The 22,994-nt window shown below is 54.2% G+C and overlaps 1 protein-coding gene across 2 annotated transcripts in view; it reads left to right on the top strand.

The window, feature by feature from the left end:
- Window positions 1-22,994, top strand: part of KLHL29 (kelch like family member 29) — a 296,443-nt gene that overhangs the window by 131,289 nt on the left and 142,160 nt on the right. Inside the window, exon 1 of one of the 2 annotated variants that reach the window (XM_044262003.1) lies at window positions 8,169-8,254. The exons of the other annotated variant lie outside the window; for it this stretch is intronic. The gene's annotated coding sequence lies outside the window, so the exon portion shown is untranslated. Of the gene's footprint in view, window positions 1-8,168; window positions 8,255-22,994 lie in introns of those variants that run through there. 2 annotated transcript variants of the gene reach the window in all.

Raw genomic sequence — 22,994 nt, 5'->3', positions numbered from 1 at the left:
CGCCCCAGCCCTGTGCAGTGTTGCCAAGGCTCAGACCCCCCTCTCCGAAAGCGGTGATGGTATTTAATAACTAATGACTCTAATAATCCTGCAGAAATTCTGGAGACCTGTTTTAGGAGAGATGTCAATTAGAGCCATCTGCACGGTGAATAAAGGAGGCCTACCCCAGCTGTACTGTTGAAACATGTTAGCGTTTTCCTACCAGCGGCCATATGGTACTTAACGAAAGTGAATTGTTCACACTGCACAACCCGCGCCTCCTGATGAATACCAGCATTTTGTTTTGGAAAATAGTTCTTCAATCGCGTGGAATATTTTTCAATGCAATAAGTAGCAAGTTGGAAGGCGGCAAGCCCTTGAATGCAAAAAGACTTCCATCACCTCGAGATGCTCTTCCTCCATCCCGGCCCCCGTGTCCCCGCCGGCTGCCGAGCCCAGCCCCACCCCAGCTCCCACATCCCACCTGGGCCCAGGCCTGAGCGTCTGTCCCGAGTCTGCTCAGCTTCGCCGAGGCCACACAGGGTTCTTGCCCCACCCCACCTTAGTGTTTTTAATTTTATGTGAAATTGAAAGAAGGCGGTTCAAAGCTATGTAGAACCAGAGCCTGGAGCTCCATCTGGAAGGCCACAGACATCGGGCCAGAGTCCCCTAGAACTTGAAAAGTAGTGCTGGGTGTTTCATGGGGTGTGTGGCTTCAAGGAGGAGTGAACTTTCTGTTTGCATCTGTTCTTTTTAAGAAGCGCAGGTCTCAAGTCCACACCTGGATGCTCAGCGAGGGGGAGGTAGACTATGCTGGGAGCTTAGAAGCCAGCCTGAAGCCTCTCTCCTCTTGTCACCAGCAGAACGCCACAAATCAGCAGTGACTAAAAGTCAAAGGTGCCTGGTGGCCACTCCCTGCCCTCCGGCCAGACATCTGGGGCCCCAGAGTGCAGCCGCTCTGTGGGTTCCATGAACTAAAAATAGATATGGTTCAGAAACAGGTCTTTGCCTGAACGAGGCTTTTGTTGGGCCAAGGAGAACTAGTGATCACACTCCAATAGTTACGCCCCCACTGTTCACCCACCGCCAGGTCGTGCTGGGCAAGGGGGTCCTGCACTCTCCTTGGGGCTCTGTGACCTCAGCCAGCTGAAGGCTCAGCTGTCAGGACCACCAGGAGGAGGAGACTATTTTATTGTAGTTTGCTCTGGGACCAGTAGGATTTCACTTGCTGGCACTGTCTGTTCTGGAACTTTCCCTAGAAGCGAAGTCACTTATTAAAGCTTAATAAAAGGCAAGACTGACTACAGTTCGTGATAACAGAAGATCTGCGGCAAGTCCTGATACCCGAGATGTTCCTCCCGTGGTCCCATAAATCTCACTTATTTCCAATTCAGCAGCAACTGATCCCAAGTTACAATAATGATCCTAAGTTCAGCTGAACACGTCCTTAAAGGAAATCCTTCTGGGTGAAAAATAGCAGAAATCGTGCTCACATCTGTCCCTAATCGGCAGACTGCACGGTTGCTTTCCACATCCTGGTGTTTGCTCATTCTCACTGACACCTGGTACCGTCACAGACACGCTTCTGGCCAGCACCCCATCATCGTCGCACTCAGATGGCCATCTCACCAAGGTGATCAAGGCCAAGGGCATCCTCTACGGTCCCCGCTCGTGAAAGGTGCCCAGAGCATCTCTGCTAAGTCACCAGCCTTTCCATTAGACCAATTCCAGACTGACCCATGCCACCCAGGGCCCACCCTGCTGCCCTTCTCGCCCCTTAGCGGCTGTGCCTACCAGTTACCCTTAAGAGTTAACCTTTCCTCCTCTGGGGGAACGGGGTTGGGGAAGGCTGGGGCCAGTTCGACATACGCCGCCAGGACTGAACGTGAATGCTGTGCTCAGGCACTGAATTTGATGAATTACATTATAAAATTTAAAAACAAATTTAAAACTCTATTAACTCCCTGTAATGGCCTCCTCCTGGAGTGCACACACAGCAACGGCTCCCTGGCAAGGAGAGGAAATACTCTGGTTCGCGTTGTGCTCCACTCACAACCAAAGGGAGACAGGCGGGAGCTAGCGAGGTGTGTAGTGGGCTCACCGCCCCCCCCCCCGCTGCACCACGCACCACCCCCGGCTCCAGGGTGCGGAGTGAAGCCCCTGCAAACAGGCCATCATGGGATTCACATCACCGAGGGTAGACTTTGCCTGCCTCCTAGGTTTTACCTAAATCCTGCTTTCTTTCGAAGCTAAAACACTTCTTTCGAGACTGGACCGTAGGAGTGGTGAGCTTACAAGATGTGGCTGAGGCCTGGGGGGTGGGGAGCCCCTCCACACGGGGAGCCTGTGGTTTGTGGGTCAGAGTGTGGGGGTTGGGCAGGAGGGGGTTCACCCCAAGCATTGTCCTCCCACCCTCTGTACCAGGAGAAGGGCAGGGCAGGGAGGTCTGTGGTTCGCTGGAGGCCTCTGCAAACCCAGGAGCATTCTGGGGAAGGAGGGGGATTGGCCTGGCTCCGCGCTACCAGCTGGAGAAGGATGAACTTTTGTTGAGAAAGGAGCCAGCCCCGCAGCTGCGTGCGCGCGGGCAGAGGGGAGGAGCTCTGCTGGCAGTGAGAGGGCCTGGAGGCCCTGGGGACAGCTCCATTGCGTCTCAGAGACCCCCAAGCTGAGAGTACGAGGGGCTGCGTAGCCTGGACTTCGGGGCGCTCACGAGGCTCTCTGCCACCCAGTGGCTTCCCCATTTGAGAGGCAGCTCTCCCTCCTTCCGTGCACATGAAGTGGTTTGGAGATCTTTGGAGAGGAAAAGGCTGGCGGACGTACACGGCTGTCCTGGGGGACCAAAGACAGTAGAGAACCTGTGTGTGTCTGTGAGTGAGAGGGAGGGTGCGTGCGTGTGCGTGTGTGTGTGTGTGTGTGTGTGTGTTTGCAGATCTTTGTGTGCCTTGTAACGTGGCTACCTATTGGGCACTCCTGGGGATGCAGGGTTAATCTGGACTCTGTGTCCAGGGACGCCTGTCATTCCGAGCGCGCCCTTCTGGGCTGGTGTTCCACCCACTCTGGGGAGGAGGTTGGGACTATCCAGCCTGGGGTGCTAAAGAGCCTCGTGGCATTAGGTGTTGAAGAAGACTTGAGGCCCTCCCAGGAGTTACGGAGCTGATGCAACACAAGGAGTTCCTGGTCTCTGACACAACTTCTATGTCTCTCCTGGGGAGCCTTGACCCTGGCTAGCAGAGAAAATTCAGGTACAGCGGGGGCTTCTGGAGAGTTCCTCACCTGCCAGCTCCAGATGGAGTGGGTTGCTTGGGGTAAAGGGAAGGCAGATGACATTTGCAGGAGTTTGAGCCCCCCCCCCTCTCTGAGGACTAACAGTGCAAGCCAGAATTGGAGGCATTGACAACAATGGAGAAAGGAGAATTTCCTCAGGCTAGCACACTCCAGAAGGCCCATTCCTGGGCAGCTGTGCTAAGTATAGGCCACCTCTGCCTCCAACCTTCTCAGCCTGCTCTGGGCCATTGTGTATAAATAACACTGCTTTTAGAAAAAATGATTTTACTAATTAGCCCTCATTACTTTAAATAAATAAGATTTTCCTACGATAGTAAAAAAGAGAGAAAGAGAGGTGTGTGTGCAAAATGCGGAGTTTACACAAGTCCTTTTGTGAATGCGGTATTGCTCCTGTCATCTTAATGGAATTTGAACCAAGTGAAGCACCCAGGTTCGAAAGTCCTCAGTAGTTTGAATGCCTCTCGGCCTCAGTCCCTACACCACCTCCCCTCCGTGCAGCATGCTAAAGCTTTGGTTAGAGTGTATTTCTTCCCACAGCACAGAAAGCAGCAGAACATGGGCTCAGAAACATCCAGAGCCAGGGCTGAATCCCGGGGCAATGCTTTGCGAATCTGGGAAGTCACTTAGCCACATTGTACCTCATAGGATTTCTCTCGTAGGGCAGCCGTTATCGTCGTTATTTTATTCTTGTTAAACAAAATCATGGTGTGAAACTCCTACCTAACAGCCATTCCATAAACGATGGCTCTTCTCATGTCTCCGTGCCTTCGTTGACCCAGTGTCCTCCCTGCCTGGAGTTTTCTCCTCTTTCCGGCCTCCTGTTGAAATCCTCTGCATCCATGAAAGGGCTAGCCTGGCCACCCTGCCTCCAGAAAGCCTTCCCGTGGGCCACGGCCGGAATGATGGATGTCTCTGCAGCATCACAAGATTTGAACTTGGGCCCCAGCCCAGATGCCATTCTTCTTCCTATTCTGCAGCGTGTCCCCTACCTGGCATGGCTGTGCCCAGTCCCATGCCCGGCCCAGAGCCAGGGCTTGAACAGGCTTATAGCCTGCATGGGACTTGAGTGGCTCTTGGGGCCCACAGTCTGCTCTGGGCTCCAGTGATGCAGAACTTCCCTTGCCAGACCACTGTGGGTAGCTAACGAACTGCAAAAAAAGGGGGGGGGGAAACCCTGCCTTTTGTGGTGTCTCAGGGCTGAGGGCATCTCGGGTTTCACAGCATAGAACCCCCAACAGGCTTTTTATAAGTCCCCTAACCCTGTTGATGCTACAGCAATCTTGACTGCTCTAAAAGATACTGCCAAAATGCAGCCTGGCCCGAAGGAATGTTCTGGGCTGCCGGAGATGGCCTGCCCCTTGATTGGGGTGGGGGTTATGCAGGTACATACATTTATCAAAAGTTGTCACACTGCACCCTTAACATCTGAGCTGTTCCTTTATGGGAATTGCATCTCCATAAAATTAATTAATTAAAAAAATTGCAGCCTGCTCAGGCAGACCAAGTAGGAGGGGCTGTGCTGGCCCCTGTCTTCTCCTTCCTCGGGTGTGAGCTGGCATCGAGAAGTGTGGCTAAAGCCAGCGTGTCACAGGGCCACTCCAGGAGCCAAGGGATAGAACAGCCTCTGTGCTTGTGGAATTATAATCCTTTCCACCGAGCCTGGTCTGGGTGCAGAGGTGTACCCCCCCCTTTGCTCCCCTGCACCCTCGCCCTAGCCTGCCTCTGCAGAGCTGCCTAGTGCCGGTTCTCAGCTTTGTGGCCTTGCTCAGCCACCAGCTGGAGGCCACCTGTCACCAGAGGGCAGAGGGTTAACATTAATGCAGACCCCCAGGCTCCTTTAATATCTGTGTGCCCATGTTCATAACAGCGTTATTCATAACAGCCAAAGGGTGGAAACAGCTCAAGGGCCCATTCATGGACGGATGGACAAACAAAGCACAATGAACTATTATTCAGCCTTGAAAAGGAAGGAACTGCTACAGTCACGGGTAGATACTCTAACCCAGATGAACCTTAAATACATTGTACTAAATGAAATAAGCCAGACACGATAGGACGCATACTGTCTGATAGGAACTCATATGAGTTCCCCTGAGGAGTCAAATTCAGAGACAGAAGGAATAAGGGCAGTTATGATGGGCTGGTGGAGAGGGAAGAATAGGGAGTTAGTGGTTCATGAGTACGAGCTGAAGATGAGAAAGTTCTGGAGGTGAGTGGTGGTGATGGTCACATGACCTTACGAGTGTACTTAATACCACTGACGCAGATGCTTAAAATGACGAAAATGGTCAATTTTATATTCTGTATATTATGTCACAATTTTTTAGATTTTGAAGGAAAAGAACCAAAAAAAAAAAAAAAATCCAAGGCCTAAGCCTGCCTTGTGGCCTCCCTAAATTGTGATTTACCCTGTCTTAGAGGCAATGTTTGCCTGGAGATGTGCTTTTTGTACTGAAAACCCAGATGTAAAGAACACAGACGACCTCTGACTGCCTGCTCCTTTCTTAAAATCAGAGTGCAAGGTCAGCACTCTGAAGGGTGACAAGGGTCCCTCCTCAATGCTGGGTCCTTTTGTCAAGACAAACACAGTCACACCCTGGTTTCACTTGATTTTCTCATGTTGACTTTCTCAGGTGACATGCAGCCTCAACCTGACAGCCAAGGGGTGGATATTCATTTATGGCTCCAAAATCTCCCAGCTTCATAATTGGGGTGACGCCATCCTCAAGACCTAAGGGGTCCTTGGCTGGAGAAATTAGAGCCCTCTTGGGGGCTGGCTGTCAGGGCGGGTTGGTGCCTGGCCTGTAATGCAGAGTGACGCCCAGTCCTTGTCACAGCAGGGAGCCAGGCTCCCAGACAGGCCCACGGCTGAGGACTTAAGGAGGCCGACGGTCCCCACCTCTGCCTCAGGACCAGACTGGATTTGCCCCTGCATGTCCTAACAGTGCCCCCATCACCCTCAGAGGAGAAAATGGCTCCACACAGCAGCAGCATTCCACAAGGGGCTCATGGCCTCTTTGTTTGCCAAACAGACCTGGAATGTTGAGTCCTGCTCTCTCTCCATAACGGTCTGTTGTCTTCAGGTCTTGAGGGGACCAGAAAGAGGATCCATTGAGAAATGGAGATGTCCTGAGCCCGTGTTGTAGAAAGAAACGATATACTATTTGGAATGGCTGTCTATACGTATGTAAGACCCATTGTAGCTAAGGACAGTGACATTCTAAGACCAACTTCTGGTTTTTCCTTCTACCTAATGAATTGTGAAAAACAACACACACACACGCACACACACACACATACACCCTTCTCCAGGCACAGTGGAAGACCGTTCTGCTCTGGACTGGCTGGCACGTCCCTTCTGTCTGTTATGTTCTTGTTCTCTGGGGAGCTTGACTGAGTGTGCATGGCTCTTGCCCCACACAAGCCCACCTCCGGTTTGCACCTGCCTGCAGTCTGCCTGTCTCGGCGGGTTTTGAGCTGTAGATCCCTACACCGAGCGGAAACATGAGCTGGGTGACCCTGTGTATAACACAGTTACATGCACGTACACACACATACACACCCCTCCGGCAGATGGAGAGGAGGCAGCCTATTTAACCACTCATGACCAGTATTCTATCAGCTGCGATAGTACTGGGAACGCAGAGTTGTTTTCACTATGAAACAGACCAGGGTTCCTCTGTGGGCAGATTTAGAGCACAGAACCACAAGGACAAAAGGAAACCGGAGATATTTAGGAAGGTGGGGGGGTCCATGGACTCTTTGCTGAGATTCTGGGCCTGTGGGGGTTGGCCCCCTCCAAGAAGCTGCATGTTGAAGGGAGCTGGGGGACAGGTCTTGGGCCACCATAGACGCCAGTTCAGAAGGAAGGGCTGGATTCTAATGACACTCACTTGGTTCAATGTTCTGGGCTGCTGGAGGCTTTGGAACGTGTCCCGAGGGGGTCAGGATGCATGTCACAGCTTGCAGGAGGGTAGGAGATGTTTCTAAAACCCCAAGTGATTCTTCCCCAAGGAGAAAGGAGGCTCTGGTCTGCAAAGGAAAATGACTCTGTTGACACCAGATGTACCTACAGACCCCGTTTTGAGGACGATCATGTGGGCACATCATTGAACCCACTGGGCTGGACCCCACTTAGCGTTTGGGAAAACAGAGGCCAGAAAGGAGAAGGAGGTCCCCAAATTCACTCCACAGCGAGTGCAGAAGTAGGACCAAGGCTCAGCTTTCAATGCAACAGCCAGCACGGGAACAACGTAGAATACTTAAGTAGCCTATGAATTGTGCATCCCGTTCCCCCTGATGATCTGTTAAAATGCAGATTCTGATTCAGTATGGGCTGGGGTAGGGCCTGGGATTCTGTGCTTCAAACAGGCTCCCAAGGGACCACTCTTTGAGAACCAAAGATCCCTGAAGTCCGATTCCCTGGCAAGGGAGCCCGCTGGTCTCGATGCAAAGCTGGAATTTTTAAGTCTACATCAGATCCACTTGGCTCTGCTCTTTTTCTGTTTTATTTTTACCAAGATGCCAAAAAGCTTTTGGCCGAGACCCCCAACAAGAGGGTTGTCTGCCGCCCTTGGTCAGCTGCCTGCTGCCCAGACCTCCCGTGCTCACTGGCACGTGGGAAGCTGAATCATGGCTGAAAATTGCATCGCAGTCACTGGGAGGAGTGTGCCTGTGGCTTTGTGGGGGTGAGCGTGAGAAATGATCTCTGCTTGTGGGGAGGAACACTGCGGAATGTGTCACTCTGTTTTCCGAGCTGTAGCCGGACTGACACTAGCGATCTGTGTCTGTTCTCGACATTTGTGAAGACGTGACAATGTGTACCGTTGATCTTTTTTAGAAGAAGCAGTCCTGGGTGGCAAGACTGTCAGGGCACCTGCTTTTCCCACCAATTCTCATTTACCTGGAAACCTCTCCGGCCCAGAGCCTAGGTTGAGCAAAGACAGGAGAGCGTCTCTGAGGAGCTGACAGGACCAATAGGCATCACCAGGTGCGTGTACCCGGAATCCATCGTTCTTCGTCATCGGTCCCGTGGGCTTTAATTCCGAATTGTTCTTTAAAAATAAAAAATGCAAATGGGCTATCAGATTGACTACCTGGATTCTGAATTCAAAGCTGATTTCATAAACACTCGATCTGGCAAGAGTAAGGAGAGGAGTTGGAAGGAGAACAGAAGCGAGCAGTGTTTGGTGGAAGCTAATGGGAAATGAAGCAGTCGCAAAGCCCTAGAATGCGCTGTGCGCGGGTGGGAGGCCCCGCAGCCAGGGCCAGGCACGCGGACCTGCTCCTGCCCGGTCCCTCGGTCCCCCGAGTCACGCTGGTCTGCAGCCCTGTGTGTATCTATTAGGTCACATTCTGTGCAGCATGTTGGGAAGGAGGCAGTGTATTTCAAGACATTTTGTCTTTAAAATGGCTAAAATGCTTTGTTCTTGTTTGAGTTTGGATATTTAGAGGAATCAATTTCAGTTATCTCAGAACTATGTCTGTAGGTAAGAAAAATGAGCCTCTCGCGGAGAATCCCAGCGGACTAGGATCATGCTATATCGCTCACGCTACCTTTGGTTACTTCCTGTGCCTCTTGTCCTTGTTTTCTCTTTCGACCACTTCTTCCTGGGAATCTTCCTCATGGTTCTAGCCTTGCATACATTTGTCTTTCTACAAGTTTGACCAGTTCCCTGCTAACCACCAATGGCCCCCAGACCTTTTGTCTTCAGCCTCCAGCTTTCTGTTAAATGACCTTCATCCTGACATTCTCCTACCTCAGATTCCAGAATCCAAAAACAAAACCCTCTGCTTGCCTTCCCCACGTGCATCCTCTTCTGCCTTTCTCATGTCCGTGAGTGGCCACACCAGCTCCCCCGTCCTGTGAGTTGGCTTTATCCGTTGACTGCTCCTGTCTGCCTCCTTCCTATCTCTGCTACCACATCAGACCCTCATCAGTCCTCCCCAGGCGACTTGCATCCGTGTCTGCAGTGATCTCTCTCTGTTTCCAGTTGTCCATCCTCTGGTCCGTCTCCATTATGCCTGCCTCCCCACCCCCCGGAAGAGCCCCCTGTTCTTCACACCTTCTCCCCAGGGTCTTTGTCCACACCTGCGCTGCCCAGTATAGTAGCCACCAGACAGGTGTAGTATTTAAATTAATTAAAATTAAATATAGATCTTCCTCAGCATAGAGCTGGGTTACGTCTTGATAAATGCATCATAAAATGAAAATCTTGTTAGGCCACCTAACCTAATGAATATCCAAGCTTAGCCTATCCTACCTTGCCTGTGCTCAGAACGCATCCATTAGCCCACAGTGGGACAAAATTGTCTAACACAGAGCCGGTTGTAGGGGAAAGCGTTGCATGTCTCATATCACTTACTGAATGTTGTACTGAGAGTGAAGAACAGAATGGCTGTCAGTGGGTTGGTTGTTTCCCCTTGGTCGCGTGGCTGCCGCCCCTGCCCAGCATCACGGGAGAGTATCTGCATATCACTGGCCTGGGGAAAGATCCAAATTCAGAATTCAAAGTGTGGTTCCTACTGAACACGTATCACTTTCGCGACATCGTCAAGTCAACACATTGTAAATTGAACCATCATAAATGGGGAAGAGTCTGGAAAATTAAAAATTCTGTGCCTCCGTCACAATAGCCAGTTTTGGAGGACTAGGCAGCCACGTGTGGCTGGAGGCTAGCACAGAGTCTAGCTAGCACATGGATCGCACAGGTTATAGAACAATCCCCATCATTGCAGAAAGTTCTGTTGGGCAATGCTGGCCCACGCTGTTCTTTCATCTTGGGCGTCTTTCCCCTCTCCCTCTCTGAATCCTTCCTGTTTCCCAGAGAGTCACAAAGAAGTTTCCTTCCAGCCCAGACTTCCTCTTAAGCAGCACAGAACTTAGTTCTTCTAATCGTGTATTAGAACATACTAGAACTCTTGGGATTGCAGCAGACAGGAACCCAACCCAGGCTAATTTAAGCAGAAAAGAGCATGTGTTAGCTCTTGTAACTGAAAGTTTCGGCAACAGCTTCCGACATAGCTAGACCCAAGAGTTCCTAGAATATCAGAACTCTTGTCGGGCTCCCATCTCTGCTTCTCTCTCTGGCTGGCTTCACTCTCTGCTCTGCAGATTGCTTCCTCCTCACAATCAGGGAAGATGGCCAGGAGCAGCTCCAGCTTGCAAAAACCGTACTGTTCCTGATTCTGAGGGAAGAGAGACCTTTGTTTTCTGAGCTCTTCCATCCGATCTGAGGGATTTGGGTCTGTCTGGGCCAAGAACTCTGAATGGGTAATTATGGCCAAGGGGCTGGAGCCCACTGATTTGCTTGGCTTGGTCACGTGCTCCCCCTGGGGGTGGGTCAGAACACCTGAAACCTGCCTAATGGGCCTCGTGCACATGGGAAGCAGGAATTCTATTATCAGATGAAGGAGGGATGGATACCGGACAGCACAGTCTGTGCAGCTGAGGTCCGCTCAGACCTTTCTCACTCTACGGTAATCTTCCCGATGCCTGGCAAAGTATCTGACTAGTTCATGCGTTAATGGGTGGAGAAATGAACCGAGGAGTGGGTGTGTGGTTGGGCAGGTGAGAAGAGGGATGACTGGACGGACAGAAGGATGGGAACCCATATGCCTGGCTGATTCCGTGGGGTGCAGTGGGGAAGGCAGGGGGAGAAAACCAGGTCTCAGAACTCAAGGAGCTCAAGTACATGCTTGGCAGAAATACCACTGGCTGTCTGATGGCCTCCCATGCCCTTGAGGGTTGGCCCAGCCCTGCCAGACGGTGGCCCCCGTGAGTGAGCTCTACGACCCACTCCTCTCGGCTGCCCCTCACAGCCCCCGGCACAGTGCTGAGTGCTGGCCAGAGCTGGCTGGTGGGCTGGGAGCCTGGCAGCAGCACCGTGGGCCTTTTGTGTTTGTGGGACAGTAGGACAAGCTGACCGGCATGCTGGGCGAGTCCCGGCATCCGAGGCAGCTTCTCTCCCCGGATTCCTGGTCTCAGACACAGTATGTTCACCACTCTCGCTCAAGCCCCTCACGATGGAAAACATGGGTTTTTTTTTTTCTCAAAGTCCAAGCCAAAAACCCACACAGTCGGTGCTCCCGGCGGGGAGCAGCTGGGCTGGTGCCTCCTTCTTGTGCAAGAGATCTGTGGACTTCGGCCCAACGTCCAGCTCCCAGGAACCAGTAGGTGGGCCTTCCATCCAGGAGCTCTTGTTTCTGGCTGTCGCCGCGGCGGCACGACTGCGGAACGGTCTGGTAAACGGAAGAATTAATCCTGGGAAGTAATTGGCACCCCAGGGAGCAGTTGGGCGAGTCAGCCCGCGTGTTGTCGTCCCGGCTTCGACGCACCAGTGGCCTTGGGAAGCCGCGTTAATGAGAGTAAAGGGCTCACCCAGGCAACCAGGGTGGTGTGGTGCTTTGTTTTGTTCTGTTTTTAATTTCCATCCCTTTAATCTGTTGTTTAAAATAGCCCCTCGCAATTTGGCAATCGTATTTCTTCCCTGGCAAGTTTGTGCTTTTCTCATCCCTTCTTCCATCGGATCTTCTTCTGGGCACGTGTTCATTAAGGAGCAGAAATTCATGAGGCGTCTAGAGGACTGATTCCAGCCTCTACAGGGCCGCCTGCCTGGAAGCCACTCGCCCAGGACGCTCCCGCCGCAGAGAGACCCGTCCGAGCGGGGATTAGCCCTGGGCCGAACCGGGTCTGTGGGGGGAGGCGCTGCCCCCTCTGCCCGGCTCTTGTTCGCTCTCCAGATGGCACGTGCACTCATGGGCGGCCCCCGCTCAGGGTCTGGCTATTTGGGGATTTGCTGAGTCTCCTGCTTTCGGGAGTTGACCTTTTCCACAAAGCCCGTGCCGTCCACAGGGCTTGCTGGGCATTTGCAGAGGACAATCCCCCGAGAGCCCACATCCAGCCCCTGCCCTTCCCACATCCACTCTCTACGATGGAGGCTGCAGGGGACCATCCCCCAGGGACGGTCCCCTGCCTGGGACCTCAGGGAGTCAGCCTGTGCGCTGCTCAGCCCCGGGGAGCTGAGCTGGAATATAGGCTCAGAACAGGCTGCCTTTCACCTGGGACACCCGAGACAGGGAAATCAGGGCTCACTAACACGTAGCTCATGCTTGGCTAGATCCAGGCTCTCGGTGACCTCAGAAAAGCCACTTTCAACTCTCTGAAGCTCTGTGTCTCCATCTGTAAAATTAAGATTGCGTTAGTCACGGCAGTGTAACTGCTAAACAAAGAATCCCAAAGTGTAGCGGCTCGGTCCAGTAGAAACTTGTTTCTTTTCCAAATCACAGGTTAAGGGGTGGAGGGGGGTAGGGGAGGTGGTCAGTGGGTCTGTCTGTGACCCTGACAAGAACCAAAGCCCCTCCCTTGGTGTGTCCCTGGCCCCTGGGCCTCGTCATCTCCTGCAGGGCACAGAGAAAGAGATGGTGAAGAAGGTATAGATCTGGAGGAACCCACGTGGCTTGCACACCCTATTTGCACACTCTGGCAAGACCTAGTTACCCAGCCCCAGCTAGAACCAAGCAGGACTGGGGACTGTCGTCTCACCATGGTCCCCAAGAAAGAGGGGGACACAGACACGGGGAGCCCCAGAGAGAGACCACCTCTCCCAAAGAGACCACAGTGAAATGTCCCTCCCTAGTCTACCCTGAGCGCTGAACGTCAAATGCAAATGATCCCGCAGCACGGTGCCTGGCCCCGTAGTCCCGCAGTGTTATTTTCCTCCTCTTTCCTCTACTGGTTATTCCCTGGAGGCTTATGCAAATAGCAGACCAAGGTAAGAAATTAAATATATGTCCCTCACCTCCGATGCTACTGATTTCCTGGTTTCCTCACAGTGTAGCATTTCATTAGCCCTTCCAGATGGGGAAAGAGCAGACAGATTAAAAGTCAGATAGTGCCTAGGAGCCTGCTTCATCGGTTTCGGGGACGGCTGGAGCTTCAAAGCTATTTGGTATTTCCACTGCCGAAAGGCCTCCTCAGGAGCAGTTGTGTTTTAATAAATGGCTGCCTGAGTAATTTTCCTCGAAGGAATTGCGTCGGAGATGTGTCTGCTCCTGGGGGAGCGCGGGCTGTTCCCTTCCGAGTGCTCCCGGTGCTGGTGCATTATGAATACGATGCTCTGCTCGGGGCTGGAGGAGCCCATCAAGTCTCCCTACCCCTCCACCCGCCCAGCAGACACACAGGGCTCTGAGGCAGCAGGCTGGGGGGGCGGGGGGTGCTGGACAGGGACAAGGGGTGGGAGCTGGGCTGGGTCACGTCGGGGGTTTCATCCTCAATCCAGGATCGCTCCATCTGTGGTGGGGAGGGGACAGCGGAGGCCCACACTGACGTGGGGTGGTGGGAGTCACACATTCATTCATTCGTTCATGGTTGACTGAGCGCTCACGAGAGGCCGGGCCCTGTCTGAGCTGGGATACAGCGGTGACCACAACGGGTGGTCAGAGAGCAGTGACTAAGAGCCACGCTGCCCGGGGTGGGAATCCGGATTCTTCCACCCCCGAGCCAGATGACTTTGGGCAGGTTGTTTGACGCGTCTGTGCCTCCGATTCCTCATTGGGAAAACGGAGAGAGCCATCATCACAGTGGAGTGTTGTGCGGATTAAATGCTTCGAAACGTATAAAGCCCTGCCTTTACAGAACTTGTATTTCAGTGTGAGGGGCACAGAGAAATCTAAGTAAACTGTGATGTCTGAGGGAAGGGTGAAGAGCAGTCAAAAAAGAAAACGAGGGAAGAGCTGGTCACTTTAAAATAAGATGATCGGAGAAAGTCACTGAGAAGGTGAGGTGTGAGAAGAGACCTGGAGGAGATGAGAGCACTAGCCTTGAGCATACTGGGGAAGGGTGGGGCAGGCAGAGGGAGCGGCAGGTACAAAGGTCCTGAGGTAGGAGGGGGCCTAAGCTGCTGGACAAGATGCAAGGAGGACCGTGTGGAGAGACGGAGTGAGAGAGGGAAGTGGGCACGAGGGCCTCGCGGACCTTGTAAGGGTTTGGCTTTTTCTCAAGGTGACATGGGAGCCACGACAAGGATTTGGTTGAAGAGGTATATGGTCTGACTTGCATTTTATCGGGATCACTCGGGCTGCTGCGTGGAGAATATGCTAAACGAGGGCAGGGAAGTTCAGAGACTCCAACAGAACCCAGGTGAGAGATAATGGAGGTTCATACCAGGGGGGCCCGGAGGGAGGTGGAGAGAGATGGAGAGAACAGCCATCAGTCGGGGCAGCTGCACCTCTAAGAAGCATCAGGAGTTTGAGGTGAAGGTCTGCACAGCTGCAGCTGTCAAGGAGTCCAGGGTCAGAGGGGAAGTGGAAAGAGCCCGCCTTAAAGCCAGAGATAAGAGCAAGCACCTAATCTGGGGGCCTCAGTTTCCCCCCTCCTTAAAATGGAGGCCGTGCTAGGACTCCCATAGCTTAAGGGACTTGCGAGTGACAGGTGTGCTGGAGGTGCTCGGTAAATGCTCCTTGCCTTTCCTCCTTACTGTCCCCTTGCAGCTTGGTGAGGAAGGCTCAGCACAACAGAGAGGAGTCCGCAGGTCAGGAGGCCAAGGCAAGCGAAAGCTCAGGTGTGTGGAGTGAGGCGGGCACCCCTCGAGCCCATGCAAGCAAAGGGCGTGTCGTCGTCTCTATCTCTCTGACTTCGTGATGCCTTCACCAGGCACTTCCCATAGGGCCCCAGGGGCTGCAGGGTGGGCACACCCTACCTGTTGCTCCTGGGAACAGTCATTTCCTGGGCAGCCAGGGAAGGGGCCCCAGGCCAGTCCTCTTCTCTGGCGGGTAATACTGAGCTCCTTTCATTCTGGTCCCGGAAGTCGGCCCCGATGGTGCCAGGCTGGCTTTTGACGCCAGAGTCCCCCAGGCCCAGGCAGGGACTCCCTTCCTACCCCTACCCGCCCCCCCCACCCCCGTATCCAAGCCCAGACCTCTGTAGCATCCTTTGTTGAACTCCAGACACTGGGGTGTCAGCCCTGCCCTGGGTGCCTGCTGCAGGCTGGTCACTTGTAAATGGGCTGCTTGTCCCTGCAGCCTGGACTGGGCTGAGCTGAGAACAGATGGGCATCTCACTCCCTCTCCTGGGGCTGCTACAGCTGAGATCTGGCCTGTAGACAGCTGTCCAGCACCCATTCAGTGGCCCTGTCTCTGTCATCCCCAATTATCCTCAGGCTGCCCACTCCCTTGTCCTTAGTAGACCCTGGGCCTGAGCTCTGTGCAGCCAGCATCTACACGAATGTGACTGTGGGCCAAGGGTATGACTAATGGATGTAAGTAGGGTTTCCGCCCAGACAACCAGTGGGAAGGTGCCCATCCTGTGTGTTTTCAGAGTTTAGTGTGTGATTGGGTACATGGGACTCTGCAGAGCAAGGGCTAATGGGCAGCATGGCCAAAGGATGAAGTAGCAGAATAACCTGACATCATCAGGAAGGCTTCCTGGAGGAGGCAAATACTGAACCAGAGAAGGATTGAATCATCTATAGCAAGATGTTAAATTAGATGGTTTCTGTTGTCTTAGAGACTCAAACAAGGTTCAAGGACGAGCATGAAACGTGCCCTGTATCATCACATTAAAAATAGGAACTAGATAGCCCCAGGCCCCCTCCATCCCTCCCCCAACCCCTATATTAGGAAGGTCTTGAGAATGCAGGGGAGAACACCCCTGAGTGGAGCTGTGCTAGGATGGGTGCCGAGGCTTTCACCTTCCTCCTGGGGAGATGCCCTCCATGCACCCCCCGCCTCCGCCCGCCAACATCAACTCAAAACAATCCTCCTGGTGCTTCCCTGAGCCTGGAACACTGGGGACGGTATGACCTGGGTTCCCTCAAGCTGGGAGCACTGAGGCTGTGCCTGACTCTGTAGGACCAGAGTTGATCTTGACCATAGTTGGTCAAGGAGACGTCATGGTCATGCTTCCAGAGTGTGCACTGAAACAGGGAGCCAGACTGGAGCCGTCTTGGAAGACCCCCACCCCAGAGGATAACCCACCAGGGTACCGGTCATTGGCGCTCTGCAGGAAGGACCCTTGCAGGGCGCAGAGTCCACCAGGGGGCCCATAGGCAAAAGAGTCACCTCTAAAGGTGGGTGGTGCTCCCATCACACCTTGCCCTTGTCCGCTTGGCCTCTCTCCTGGCCACTCGGGGAAGCCGGGAGCTAGTTCGTGAATAGGCAGGAGGCGAGACCTGGAGCGCATCCCACACCCCTGCCCACTACTGGATCCTGAGCCTGGGTGAGTGAGGGGAGGTTTTGTGAATTGGACATGAGGTCAGAGATCCAGAAAAGCTTGGATTCAGCTGTGGAGAGAGGCAAGGATGGGATTGCTTTCAGAGTTGCCTTTACCAGTTACTAGCTATGTGGCCGCTAGGTCACTGAAACCCGTCAGCTACTTAAACACCCCCCTGCCTCGCTTTGGTTCCGCCTTCACAGGTTTCTCATGAGGACTGGGGGAGAGTTGGTGTGCAGACAACCCCGCGCGGTACCAGGCACACGGGACATGCTCAGAACTGACAGCCCTCGGTAGCAGACATCCTAACGGCAGCCGTGATAATAACGGAAGCCGTACCCAAAAGCGTTCCCCGCCCCCCGTCCTGCCGAACAAAGCTGTTTGGGTCCAACAGAGTAGATTTAAAGGAAAGAAGTGGGAGAAAAAGAAATCTGTTTGCTGTTGATATCCCACTGAGTTCAGCCTGTTTAACAAACCTGCTACACAGCTATCATTTCGTGGGATCTAGAATGAGAAGAGAGGCGTGCTGAGTGCCAGAGGAAGCCTGGGTCAGCTATGCCTGCTGTCCGGGCCTACTGGGAGGGCTTCTGGGAAGAGGGGGCACAGAGTAGAGGTGGAGATACCCCATAGGAGATGAGATCGGTCTGAACGTGCGGGTGTGTGGTCACATCCTTCTTGCTCACACCCCTGCCCTCGGGACAGTTGGGCTCAGTAAATGTCGGGGGACGCCAGCAATATGCCCAGCCCGGCAACGAGAGGAGGAGGAGGCAGGATCTGCCTCAGCATGGACTCTGGGGAAGGGCAGCCTGGCACAGGGCACCAGATGCCCAGCAGGGAGTGTGCCCCAGGAGCAAATAGCACACGTTATAGGTTAAGCCCCTGAGATCTGAGGCCATCATCCTAGCATGACCCACCTCTCCAGGCCGGTGCGACCACAGTTGGTTCTAAAGTGACCTGAATAGATAACTGACCCTGAAAGCATCTTCTCTGAACCATGTGACCCCTCTTTGCCCAGGGCATGGCTGGTCTGGATTCTAGTCTGTCCCTGCCCTAACACTCTGTGCCTCAGTTCCACTATCGTCAAGGGGGCTGGCCGACCCCAGAGCTTCTGTGAGAGTTTAGTACAGTGGGGATGAGGCAGTCTTCAGGGACCTGGGCGCTAGGAGACAGCCGGCAGGCATTCTATATTCACCGGCTCCCTGGCTTTGGGCCCTGGGGATCACAGAGAAGGGCAAAAGCAGGGTCAGGTGCAGGACAAACCCAAGCCAGTTCTGGGAGAGACCCCAGAGGCAACATGGTGGTCCTTGCTGCTGGCGTGCAGGGGGTCAGTGGTCCCACACTGCCCAACAGGGTTGGAGGTGGCAGCCTGGAAGCCAAGTGTCCCTGCTTGGCTAATCTAAAAATAAACAGAAAGGCAACAAAAATCTATGTTTCAATTACTGCACACAAGCTGTTCAAACAGCCAGCTCTGCACTGGAGATGTGAACCTGTCAACAGAGGCTGCCTCGTTTGCATGCTTGGATGGTGATAGAACACACAACCTCACAACAGGCTGCCCTCTGGTCGGGGTGGGTTTGTTTTGTTTTCTTTTTAATTAAATTAAATTAAAACCACGGACATAGAATAAAGACGGTTGAAAATCGGAAGCAAGTACGTCAAGATAGGGGAGCAGCTCCCAAAACGAGGGCCCAAGAGGCTCTGAGGTCTGGAGACAAGCCTGGCCCTCGGTAGAGAGGTCAGCGGGAGCGCGGCCAAGACAAGGGCTCGGCGGTCAGAACCAGGGGACACAAACCTCTCCCGAGAGGCCCCCGACACTCCTCCCCTCCCCTGCTGATTCCTGGAGGCACCCCCAGGGAGCAGCACCGGCCTTTGGGTGCCCCTCTCTGTCGAGGAGAGGTGTGTTCGAGCCCGCGGCTGGGGTGAGCGGAGCAGGCCAGATGCTGGCGGGCAGGGCTGGCGTTTCCATCCTGGGCCACGGCTGCATTTATTTCCTCCCCCACGTGCCCGCCCTCACGTTGTCGTCGCTCCGGTGCAGTCTGCTCTCAGGAATGAATGGGGCCCCGGGAAGCTGAGCTGTCCTGACCGACCCTGCCTGGGCTGCAGGGCCATCCCGACCGACCCTGCCTGCGGCAGCCTCAGCAGGCCGCCCCCTCCCCTGAGCCCCGGCGTGTTCCGTGTGTTCGTGCCGCTCTGTTTTCTGACAGCGCGCCCCCCACCACTGTGAGCAACCCCGCTTTCCCTGCCGGCAGGAGCCGGGCCCCATCCGCACCGGCCTTCGGGATCCTGCACGGAGCCAGGCACGAGGGGGACAGAGGCGGTCAGTATATCGGATGTGGTCCGAGGAGGAGCCGACAGATGCTGTGTATTAACCCGAGAGCCTGGCTAGGGGGGTTGCTCAGGAGGGAAGAGGAGGCACAGCGTCGTGACTCCTAGAAGTGGGGACGGTTGGCTACTTGGTGGCTTCCCAGGAAGGTATTCCAGACAAGCAGAAGGCCCCCGGGTCCCACCGGAGGCGGAGACGAGGAAGCGAGGTGCTGGCCGAGAAGGTCACACAGGTCCCACCTGCCGACGAGGCGGTCGGTTCCGCACACGCTCTGGACGGGGATGTGGCTGTCCCCGGCCCTCGGAGCCATCCTGCAGCCGTGAGACGCTCCTTACTCGGGGAAGTAAAAGCGTGGTGGCGTCTCTCCCAAGGAAGATAATATCCTGTCACGGGCAGTGGGATCTGCCGGCCATGTGACGGCCGTTCCCTAATGTTTCCAAATAGACTTTTGAATAGACTCTTGTCTAGAAGCAAGCAAATTGCAAGAGCATTTTTGGCAGCCAAACAGAGAGCGTGCATCAGTCTCTCTTCCCTGCAACTCTTGTTGCTGGGTCTGGCTCCAGGCACCGAGTGGGATTTATTCATCGGCTCGGGTCACTGGTGAACACCATTTGCTGTGAGGAGAGAGCTCGTCAAATTAGTCAATTCTGCAAGATTTGGAATAATCAGGCGTGCCTGAGAGGCGGCCTGCGAGACAGCAGAAGGCCTGCTTGGAGAAGGGAGGTGATGGCAAAGTCTAGCTCCCAGGGCTGCAGTCGTGTGTTTGCAGGGCTGTGGGAAAGCGGGCTCCAGATTTCAGGGATTCTGCTCTCCGCGGAGCCCCCAAGAATAGGGAGTCAGAGGAACAAAGATGGCTCCTGGTAATGATAATCGTGGCTCATCCCCCTGTAAGTGATCAAACTGGGCCCGCCATAGCAGCCTCATCGATCCCGATGTTTACGAGCCCCTAATTTATACACGCCTCCCTTCTTCCCCCCATTTATGCGGATATTATGTTGCCAACTGTCAGTTCCAATATCTTTTTTATTTTTCATTATCACCATTATAATGATTTACACCAGTAGCAATAGCACAAATGCCTAGTCAATTAGTCCCATGAGAAAAGTCTCTGAATCATGTGCGTCTCTTCGAAAAAAAAAATCACTACATCAAAACCCACAGCCAGATTTCTCAAAGCAAAGGTGCACATGGGAAGGGAGGGAAATGAGAGGCTTGTTCTTTTAATATTGTTCATCTAAAACGGGCGCTGGATACCACCTTCCCGAGGCAGAGAGATTGCTTTTTGCGTGAGCAATTGTGCCCAGAAAAGGAATCGGTGGCATTTTTCCTGAAACCTATCATCAGAAAAGCATTTTGAAACATTTGTCTTTTTAGGTCATGTATTAAGCCCTGTAATTATGGATTATGGCTTTCCCCCAAAATACCTCTGCCCCCCAGCGCCTTCCGAGGACCATGGCACAGTGGTGAGCTTGCCAGATGTCAGGAGGCCTGGGCCCTAGGGCCGACTCCGGTCCTGCTAAGAGGTGGATCTTGGGCTGGCACGTCTGGGGCTGTAACTTGTAGCTGAGTCCCCCCTGAGGATCCTATAAAAAAGGCATATTCCTCCTCAGTAGTGCTGGGACAGTGCCTGTGATTCTGTACTCCCACAAGTGCCTGGAGGGATGCTGCAGACCACAGTCAACGCTGTGGGTTAGTGGGCACAAACCACTACCCCTGCCCTGGTCTCCTCTTCTTCTGCCTCACTCATGAAATGCGAGCGTCAAGTGTATCCCAGCCTGCACAGCCGGGCTGTCGTGAGAAGCTCATGATGTGGTGGCTTGCCAAGAACCCAGCAAAGGGAAAGAGCAGTGAGCCTATAAGTCCATACAATTTTTGCTGTGACCGCTGCTGGACCTTTCATGCCGGGACCCCTCCCTACCCTCCCCTGAGGCCAGTCCACCCGCTGGTCTGGGGTCTGTTGGGTTGTGTCTCCCCCAAAGCTCTGGATGGACCAAGACCTGGGAAATAAAGCAGGTGCCCAGTCTTCCCTTAAAGATAAGGATGACCCCTTAAAGCCCTCTGTTGCAGAGCTGGATACCACCTTGGGGGAGGAAGCAGAGGTCACATCCCTGACTTCTTCTCCTCTGCAGTGCCTAGTAGAGGCTCCCTGTGGCTCCAGACCTTGGAGCTTAGCAGGTCTTGGCAGAACCTGCCAGCAACTAAAACAGAGGGCTGGAATGAGCCACTTTGGTCTGGCACTTGGGCTGGATACTCTCCACACTTGCCCTGCTGAGAGAGTGACTGATGGGAGGGGGGCGGGCAGGTTCACACCAGGACCCTCATGGTTGGGTGAGGTAAGGTAGAAGGGAAAGGTCCTTCCAGAGCAGAGAGGAAGTGTGACTGTCTCCAGCCACTGGGGCTTTGGTATTTGAAGAGAAAAAAACTAACTATAAAATCATACCTCTGGTCACTCATCCTACAGAGGACCAGGCAGAGGCTGCTGTTAGCCTGTGAATGTTCCAGAGCTCCCTTAGTTTCTGAGCAGATCCAAAGGATCCAAAGCAGGCCTCGGGCCCCAGGCTGGCACCTCCGTGTATACCTAGTGGCCACACCGTTCATATTCCCCTCGAGGTTCTCGACACCTACACGCGCCAAGCAAAATCTCTCCCTCAGGGCCCGCGCCAGAACCGGGGTGAGCCGGGTGAGGTCAGTGTGAGGAGGCCTCGCTTCGGGGGCTGAGCAAGTGTGGGGTGGAGCCTGACGCGGTCCTTCTTGCATTCTTCACGCCCAGGAACCTATATCGCCTCACCTAGTCTCACCCCACAGCGTGTTCTGAGCTGGAAAGAACTTGCCACTTGGATCCACGGGCCAACCTTGTGCCCAGAGAGCCCCAGGGAGGATACCGGGGGAGTCCCGCCTTTAGGGAGCACAGCCTTTCAGGAGCAGCAGCCCCGTGGGAGGAAGAGCATGCCTGGCCTTCACTGGGTCCTAGGCCTGCGTCTGAGCTCCAGGAAGAGAGGGCTGGGCGGACACTGCTTCCTGCAGCCTCAGCCAGAAGCAAGTCTTCTGAGTTAGTGGGGTTTCGCCTGGGCTGGGGGTCAGTGGGAGCTGAAGCAACCCCAGGAAGCAGGGAGGCCTGTCCGAGGGGCACCCCAGCTCCCACCAGCATCCATGCCAAGTCATAGCCAGGCCGGCTTCTCCAGTGCCTGGAGCCTGCCTTTGTGTTGCATTTGCCAATGGTCTTTCGGCTGCTATTTATTATTTTGCTTCAGAAGAAAGGCTAAAAGATGCAGAGAGGGAAAAGAAAATAAGAAAGATGGGCACGGCCTGTTCCAACCGACTTGGCAGCACGTCTCCTCCAAATGAGGCAATCATACATTTTCCAATCGGGCTGGACAGGCCGTGGCTCATTCCTCAGCTCCCTGTCTGGAGGCAGTGCGGGCTCCCCTACCTTCTGTGGATTAATCACGCCTTCAGGGCCCTCACAGCCAGCGGCCGCGCCTGCGTGTCCCTTCATGACATGAGCAAGAGGGGTCATTAGCCACCTGGGCTCCTGGCTACAGCCTGTGTACACGGGCCCAGCCATGTGTGTGGCGACGACCGGCCTCCCAAGCACATCGCAGGTGTCCCTGGGTGCAGAGCATCGCCGTCCTGATGTGGCTCTGGTGTGCACAGTGGCCCCGTGCCCCAGACTGGCTGGAAAGCACTGGGGACTCTGGCGCACGCACCTCTGAATTACTCATGAATTATTCACGGGGAGGAGAACCTCCAGGGCAGGGCTGCTGATCTGGGACCCAGTAAGGGTCCGAGAGACTGACAGAGACACAGCAGAGGCACTGGGACTGAGCCTGGGGGTCCTCAGGCTATCTCGGGCTACACCCTGGCTATCCTCAGGCCCTGGATGGTCCAGGCCTTCTGTAAACCTGGGCCCGAGTCTGTCACAGCACCCTGAGGTGCTGGGAAAAGGCAATCTGACGAGGTAGGCCCTGAGGTTCCTGATACAAGCTCCCCCATGTCTCAGGTATCCAGCTGAGGATGACCTTTGTCCCACCCAAGTCTGTTCTCTCCCAGGGGCTCTGGAAGGCAGAGCACCCTACAGGGTCCCACGCACCCAGCATGGGGTTCTCGGGGAGTCCGTGGCTGTGTGTTTCAGACACCAGACCACACACAGCTTCATGGTTGGCAGTCTCCTTCGTCCTCATCCTGGAAGACTGGTTC

This window comes from Neovison vison, chromosome 8, assembly GCF_020171115.1.
Source record: "Neovison vison isolate M4711 chromosome 8, ASM_NN_V1, whole genome shotgun sequence".
Lineage (NCBI taxonomy): Eukaryota > Metazoa > Chordata > Mammalia > Carnivora > Mustelidae > Neogale > Neogale vison.
The sequence above is the reverse complement of the archived record's forward strand: the minus strand, read 5'-3'. Positions and strand labels throughout refer to the sequence as shown.